Source organism: Mustela lutreola, chromosome 14 (assembly GCF_030435805.1).
Source record: "Mustela lutreola isolate mMusLut2 chromosome 14, mMusLut2.pri, whole genome shotgun sequence".
Classification (NCBI taxonomy): Eukaryota; Metazoa; Chordata; class Mammalia; order Carnivora; family Mustelidae; genus Mustela; species Mustela lutreola.
Window position 1 is genome coordinate 28,327,334 of NC_081303.1, and position 8,805 is coordinate 28,336,138.

The 8,805-nt window shown below is 33.0% G+C and overlaps 1 pseudogene; it reads right to left on the reverse strand.

Annotated features, from left to right (window-relative positions):
• Window positions 1–7,853: 7,853 nt before the first annotated feature.
• On the reverse strand, window positions 7,854–8,595 carry LOC131814695 (transcription factor BTF3-like; annotated as a pseudogene).
• Window positions 8,596–8,805: the final 210 nt, after the last annotated feature.

Consider the following 8,805-nt stretch of genomic DNA (forward strand, 5'->3'; position numbering starts at 1 on the left):
CAAATGGAAAGATAGCTCATATTTATGAATGGTAAGAATTAACATTGTTAAAATGTCCATACTACCGAAAACCATCTGTAAATCCAATTCCTATCAAAAATCCAATGTTAGGGGCGCCTGGGTGGCTCAGTGGGTTAAGCCGCTGCCTTCGGCTCAGGTCATGATCCCTGGGTGCTGGGATCATGCCCTGCATCAGGCTCTCTGCTCAGCAGGAAGCCTGCTTCCTCTTCTTTCTCTGCCTGCCTCTCTGCCTGCTTGTCATCTCTCTCTGTCAAATAAATAAATTAAAAATCTTTAAAAAAATCCAATATTATTTTTTTACAGAAGTAAGTAAAGAATCCTAAAATTTATATGAGACCATAAAAGACAACAAATAATCAAAGCAGTTCTGAGAAAGAATGAAGAAGAGAAATTACACTTCTTGATTTGAAACTATACTACAAAGCCCTCATGCTCAAAACAATAAAGTATACTGGCATAAAAACAGACCAATAAACAAGTAGAACAAAATTGAGAGTCCAGAAATAAATCCTTTCATACAGTCACCTAATATTTGACAGGGGCCAACATATGTAATGGGTAAAGATAGTCTGCTCAATAAATGATATTTAAAACTGAATAGTCACATAAACAGTATGAAACGGGAACCTTATATCACTCATAAGTCTTAACTTGAAATAGATTAAAGACTTAAAGGTGATGCATGAAACTCAATTTCTAAAGGAAAACATAGGAAAAATTCTCCTTGACATTGGTCTTGCCAATAGTTTTTTGGATACCAGACCAAAAACACAAGCAAAAAAAGCAAAAATAAATAAATGGTATTACATCAAACTAAAGTTTCTGCATTGCCAAAAATAAAAAGAGAAAGAATGAAAACACAATCCACAGAATGTAAGAAAATACTTACAAATCTTATATCTGAAAAGAGGTTAATAACCAACAGATACAAATAGAAAAAAATATATAATTAAAAAAATAGCAAAAGGATCTCAATAGACTTTTTTTTTCAACAAAGTTATATAAATGACCAACAGGAGCATTAAAAAGTGCTCAACGTAAAAAACTCAGGGCAAAGTCATTTTGTTGTTGTTGTTGTTGTTTACCTCTGAAAAACACAACAAGATATTACTACCTGTTAGAATATATACTACCAAAAAATTGAAACTAATAAATTTTGGTAAATATTGATGAAAATGGGGAACTTATGCACTGTGATAGGGATATAAATTTGTATGGAAAACAGTATGGAGATTATTCATATTATTAAAAGTAAAATTACCATATGATTCAGTAATCCCACTTCTAGGTATATATATAAAGGAAACGAAGTCATTGTTCAAAGACATATCTGCACTCTTATGTTTATTATAAAATTATTAACTCTAAGCAAGAGATGGAAATAACTTCAGTATCCATTAATGGATGAATGATTAAAATAAGTATGGTAAATATATCCTATGGAATACTACTTAACCATGAAAAATTAAGAAATACTGCCATTTACAACAGCATGGATGGATCTTGAAGGTATTATACTAAGTGAAATATTTCAAAGATTTTATATATTTTTTTAATTTATGTGTTATGATATGCACTGGGAAACATAATTTTTTATATGCACTGGGAAACAAAAAAAAATATTAATTTGACTTAGTTTATTGAGATAATCACTTTATTGAGGCAGTCTGGAACAAAACCCACAAGACCTCTGAAGTTTATCTCTACTATATTATACACATAAAAGTTGCTAAGAGAGTAGATCTTAAAATTCCTTACAATACATGCATAAAAAACAGTGGCAACTATACAAGATGTAGATGTATTAACATTTTTATGTAGATTATATTGCAATAAAAGTGTATACCAATTTATCAAATTGTACAAAATTTACACAATGCTAAAAGTTTGCAATGTTATAAGAAATCATTTCTAAAATTTACAAATTATAATATGTCAATTTTTTTCAATAAAGCTGGAAAAAACTTTTTGTAGAATTAATCTATTTTTCAAAAAAGGAAGTAAGGAAGTAGAAACTGCAACTAACTCTGAAATAATAGAATATAAAATCCATTTTCGTTATATACACTGTGACAAAAACTATTACCTGGTTTACAATGAAGGAGTACTTATGAAGCATGAAGGATGGTCTATAAATAAGGCGGAAAGAGCTCAGTTTTAAGGTTTAAATTTAGAATCTTCTTTTGAAATAGTAAACTGACCACCCAGTTTTCCAAACATAAATGTCTTAACTGCATGAATTTATTTCATACAACTCTATCATATAGTTTCATAAGAAAGCAGCATGCAAATTTTGAATAAGACAGACTTGCTTAAGTTTCTTTATGTTCAACAGTAAAGGATACCTCCGTAAAAATAAATAGAAGAAAAATCAGCATATTTATTATGATAATTATTATTCATAATGAGATTCATATTGAATTAGGGAATATATATCCTCAGAGGGGGTAAAGTAAAATGAAATTTATTTTGGTAAATGTGTCTATGAATAGTCAATACAATGCCTCAATATAAATGAATATTACCATTTTGAACAATTTAATTACTATTAATAGAATTATTATAAGCATAAAAATCGCTATCATTTTAGCATGGAATATGAGACTCTCATGCTCCATGCTTCATCACATCCACACAACAACTCTGCATAATAAGTATTATCATCACCATTTCATGGGTGAAAAAACTGAGGCTAACACATTTAGATAACTGGTTTATGATTACATGGCTAGGAAAGATGCATCACACTAATTTAGGCTTTATGATTTCAGAATTGTACTCTTTCCACTGCACATTCTATTACTCTGTAAATACTTGGCCTGTTTTCATCTAGTTCTTTAATTTTATTCATGTGGTGATGGCTTAAAGCTTCATTTAAAGGAAGCTTAAAAAAATTCATTTAACCAAAAGCTCCCAAGAATTAAAAATGTCATGGATCTAATGTAGACATGGATAGCATTAGTTAATGGGTAACTATATATTTTCCACTCTAGTGAGATAACAGTCAGAGTATTTTTCTAAGTTTTAGTCTCTGAGTGTTCATTGGACTTTGTTAAAATAGAAATATTTAGACAAAGGTGATCAAAAGTCTGGATCAAGTCACCTTAAGATAAATATTAGGAAACTGAGGAAACAAATGGAGATTTGAACACTGAGCTATGATGTAATGAATGGTTTCAAGTGTTTAGTAGAGTATAGAAAAGCCCTTTAAATCCTGGTCTTAGCCTAGCATTGCAGCTTCTGGGATATCTGTCTATCTATCATCTATCATCTATCTATCAAGATATAAATTTGAAAACGTTTTTAACGTAAAAATTTTGAGAAATAGAACATAATCAGCACCATAGAAGATCTGTTTATGATAACAACCTAGCCCCTCCTCCCAGTTTGTTAATATTCTCTCTTATTTAATGTAACATTGTGCAAACAGACCACTACTGATCTGCCGTTATGAATGAAATAGCTATAATCATCTGTTTGCATATCCTGGTGAAAATGTTCATTTACTTCCATGTTGTATTTCTAGGAATGGACCAAATTTTTATTTTTATTTTTAAGTTTTCTAAATATTGTCCAACTTACTTCAAATGTTTTTATTATGGGCACTTTCATTCTTTCACATTCTTGCAAGACAATTTTACTGTTGCCCAATATGGTAAGTGTGTAATAGTATGTCATTTTAGGTTTTAATTTATTTTTAATTTAATTTAATTTAATTCCAGATTCATAATAAAGATAAACAGTTTTTATATATGAGTGGCCATTTGGATTACCCTTTCTGTAAAGTACATGCTCAAATCTTTTGATATCTTAACATTGTGTCATACTGACTTCTCTAATAGTAGATTTTCTGAATGAACTTTTAGCTGTGTAGGTCTTCTCTACTTTATTTTGAACTTGTTTTCATTTCAAAATCTTTATATTTATTTTCATAATCTGCTTTTGTTTTGCTTTGTTTATTATCTATCTATCTATCTATCTATTTGCAAGCAAGAGAGAGCAAGCAAGTGAGAGCGCAGGGAGGGATAGAAAAAGAAGGGAAAAGAATCTTAATCTGGCTCCAGGCTCAGCACAGAGCCCAACTCTGGGCTCTATTTCACAACCCTGACATCATGACCTGAGCCAAAATGAAAGAAATAAAATAAAATTAAGGTGTTAAAAAAAAAGGAAAAAGAATTGGAGGTTTAATTAAGTGAGCCACCCAGGCACCCCTGTGGTATCTTAATTTAGCTGTCATATCTTTAAAGTTCTAGAGTATCCATTTGGTTCATTTATAAAACCTTTCTCAATATCATTTTTAGTTTCAGATTTTTGTTCAATTTGCTTCCCCTCTCATTTCTTTGAGCAGAGTAATCAAGCCATTTTACAATCTTTATTGATCATTTTAACATCATACTTAATCCCATTTTGTCTATCAAATCTATCTTGTTAATGGTTTTTCTTTGTGTGCTTTGTTACATTTTGCTATGTTCAAGACATTATATTTGAAACTCTTATTGAGTAGGGATAATTAAGAGCTTTAATAATGGTATGGTCCTCCTTGGCATGATTTTCTCTTATATCTGATATTCTAAAGACAATCATACTCCAAATTCAGTGATTGACTTTCTCAGTTTACACAGAAGGCAAGGTAGGCTACAGTCTTATTTCTGCTTCTCCTTGTGCTTTGGGGATCTCAACTTAAATTTGGGTTGTACCAAAGTCCTCAAATTTGTTTGCTGCTGGATTTTGAATTTTGTTTCTCTAGTATCAAGAGTCTATTAACAACACAGCTCAGTGTGTTTTAGCAGTTTCAAATGCTCTCATAGCTAAAATGGCTTCAGGGCATATATCTCTAGGCTCTCATTATATTTCCTATTTTGGCCCAGTAATCCCTCACTTATTTTTATAATCATTCTGATATTTTTAACTTTCAAAGCTATTTTGTCTGGATTTTTAGTTGTCTTAAGTAGGAGTTTTAAGATAACCATTACTAGAAGCAACAACAAATATACATGAAAATATCTGCAGTAGTTTATCACATCTTTATGGCTTTGAACTTCCATAAGCTGAGGCATCCTTCTCTAATCACTTAGGAAAACTCCAATTTACCCTTTAAAACAACACAAGAATTGCATTATTTAAGAACATGTTCAGGGATGACTCTTCCCCACTGTTCTTACCAACATTCCCACACACTCTTTGCTACACACACCTTGTTTATGAACTTTCATTAGGTATATCAGCGTGACCAGAATTTTGCTCTATTGTATTTTTGTCCTTTAGAGCTTTAATTAAATATGAATTCCATAGAAAGTCTGTCCCTCTTCTTTCAAACCTGGGTTAGTTATTTCTTCTCATTCTTTGTCAGAAGTTACTTTATTAGAGAAACTTATAGCTCTATTGTGACTTTGGAGCCTTTACAGTTTTTTGACTGGAAAAATCATCCATCCCTGAGATTTTTACGCAGATTCCTAGATGATGTTATTCAGAAATCTGTTCCAAACAGACTTTTTCAGGGAGGCCCTTTCGGACCACTCAGTTAAAAAACCTCCTCTCAAACACTGCTCTTTTTAAAATGTGCTTATTTAGTTCAAATATGCATCACTATTAAAGAAAAACCAGTACGATTTTTTTTAAGTTGGCTTACCTATTATCTATCTCTCCCATTAAAATGATTCCTCTGGGCTGGGGTTTTGTTGTGTTCATCTTAGGCCAGGCACTCAATAAATTGTCTCTGAATGATTGAATTGTTTGACTCCCTTGCTAGATTCTCAACTTCATGAGGCCAATGATTGTTCTATTCAGTCCTTCTTTATCCTCAATGTCTGTTGTATTGCAGTCACTTACATGACTAATGGGAAAAATCACAGAAAGAAAGAGTTAAAACTACAGGAAAACCCTGTAGGTTCAATAACACAAAGCTTTCTAAAATTATTTAGCCCAGGAATTGAATACTGGCTGCACTTTTGATTTTTTTTAATGCTATTGAATTTAATTTAAATGGAAATACTTGAATGGTAGAATAATAAAAAAAATTATAAAAGCAACTTGCTCCTTAAAGTAAGAATTATATAGGGCATCTCTTCTAGAAGCAAAATTTTCAAATGTCAAACATCTGAAAGCATAGAAGGAGAAGTAAGTGTGTGAATTGTACTTCAATACTCTTTTCTTCATATTCAGCAAACAGCTTCATTCACACCTTCTAATTTTTTCAACTCTTTTGACAAAGCCTTCAGAGGAGTTACTGCTGATGACAACCATCACAGCCTAACAGGAGAAATTTTAAAAAGAAAAATAATAGCAAGTTTTCCCCAAATTGTTAAGGATATGGTGAAGATCTGTCGGATTCAAAGGAGGAATGTGCAATTCCATGCTATATATAATAATAACTTATTTTAATAGTGGCTTTGCAATTTTTCAGATATATCCATTTACTGAAACCACTACCAAATAAACAAAACCAAACAAATTAACAGGGGTTCGAGACAGAAATTATCTAATCTAAAAATAGCACATGTTCACAGAATACACAACACATATCCCAAGTACTACTATAGGTTTCAAGTAATAGTCAAAACAATAGTAAAAATGATTCAGACCCTACCAGTCAAATCATAAATGGGACCTTAACTGTAAATCCTTATCTTTAGATCAAAGTGGGTAATTGGGTGCTGAAGATACATTATAGAACTAATATGTTATAGAACTCCTCTGAAATGAGTCATTTATTCCATCACTTTTCCTGCACAGCTGCTGACCCATGTTTTGGTTCCTGGAAATAGCTGCTACCCTGTCATACTTCTTAAAAGCACATATATTGATAACTCTACTCATTCCTCCATTCCTCTGTGACTGTCACTGTGTTAAAATGTGGAGTCAGCTGACTCACTTGTGGTGGTAATAAAGTAGATGAGTTTGCAAAGTATTTTGTTATTTCTAAAAATGCAAAAACCAAATTACATTGAAATCATAAGGGGTGTTTCAGGGAGAGCTGTAGGATGTGGTTTCTTGTGTAATCCACAGAGATTAGTTCCAACACATATTTAAGCTCTCCTCTAGGAGAAACCTTAGTGGTAAAGCAAGAAGATAAACAGATGTACACACACCCTGGCACAAAATTATCACTTATGTTTGGCTTCCTAGTCTCCTTGTGTTACTTATTTATCTTAACTTCTCTCTGAAATCAGGGAACACAGAATCTCAATCAGTTGACATTTTTCTACTGAATTACCCAATAGTCTGATCATACCCCTAAGACTTTTTTAAATTATTTCACTCATAATCCCTAATCTGCTTTGCTTCCTCATCTTAGTACACTGTAATTTGATTTCAAAATGAGGACAGTTGTCAGTAATGCCACATTCATTCATCTATTTTACAATTCCATGTACTTATAACTGTGAAGATATGTTAATAACATCCATTCCAATAAGCCACCCTCAATTTATTATCATGAAACAAGACCTCAAGAAAGAGAATTCAAAATCATCCATGTATTTGCAACTTATTGCAATAAAGCCTTTATCAATAGACTTCCCTGTGCACATGGTGGTCAAATTGCTGGTGAAAACCAGCCTGACCTATTACAAGCTTTCTCATGGCTTCTCGGTAACCCAAGTGAGCCTTTATTGATACTGGGAAGGGATAAAGCAGGGAAGGGATAAACAGTGATGTAAGAATTGGCTAGACAAAAGTAATGACTCTCATTACAAAGTGAGTATTTTATTTTATTTTTTCCTAGGCAAAGAACTTTATTAATCTTGTTTCAAACTTTATTACCAGGCTTCTTCAGCTTAATAAGCTGTAAGGAATGAATTGTGTATAAGCAAAAACTGAAAAGAGCTGCTGTGTCCAAGGGGCTTGGGCTTAAAAATATTAGAGATCTAGATTTTATCAGATCCATGAACAAAATTTTAAAAAGCAGTCATAATATAAAATAGCAGCTCCCAGTAACTTCTTTAAGTTTTATCTTCTTCAGAAGTTGACTCAATTCAGTTTGCTTCATTCTTGGAAGCTTCATCAAATTCTCCACAAGATCTGGAACTTCATCATCATCATCCTCTCCGGTAGCAAGTGGTGCTTTTCCATCCACAGATTGTTTGGGCAGAGATTCAGCCAGTCTTCTTAATCTAGTCAGACTGTCTGCACCAAGTTGGTTTAAGATACTGGGTAGCATTTCTGTCAGCTGCTTTGTCTCAGCATGGCCTGTAATGGTGAAAGTGTTCGCTGCCAGCGATGCCAGAACTTTGGGGTTGTTAAAGTGGATCACTGTTCCTTGGTTTGTGAACATATTCACTTCTTCAATACCAGAGATATTGTTTACCCCTAACTTCTTTAAGGAGAACTGAAGTTTTTTATCATCTGCTGTAGCTGTTCTATGAACCACCTTCTTCTTTCGGCAACCAGTTCCTTTCCCACCAATACGCACTTGTGCTTGCAGTTTGGCGAGTTTCTCCTGGCTCATGATCGTTTCTTTCATCTTGTTGGAGCGGAAATGGGACCACGCGGGGGACTAGGGTTGGCGCTCAGGGGGTCTCGGGCGGACCAGCTGAGATTAGGTGCACACACGCGGGGACGCAAGATGGCAGCTACACAAAGTGAGTATTTTAAAGCAAAAGAGCCTGTTGGGAATATTGTTTTATAAAATAGTGGTTTTTTTAAATTAACTTTTTAAAATTCAATTAGTTAACATATAGTGTACCATTAGTGTCAAATGTAGATTTCAGTTATTCATCCATAGCATAGAATAGCTAATGCTCAGTACTTACTGTTATAGCTTCTTGAAAGCAGAATTTTAACCCA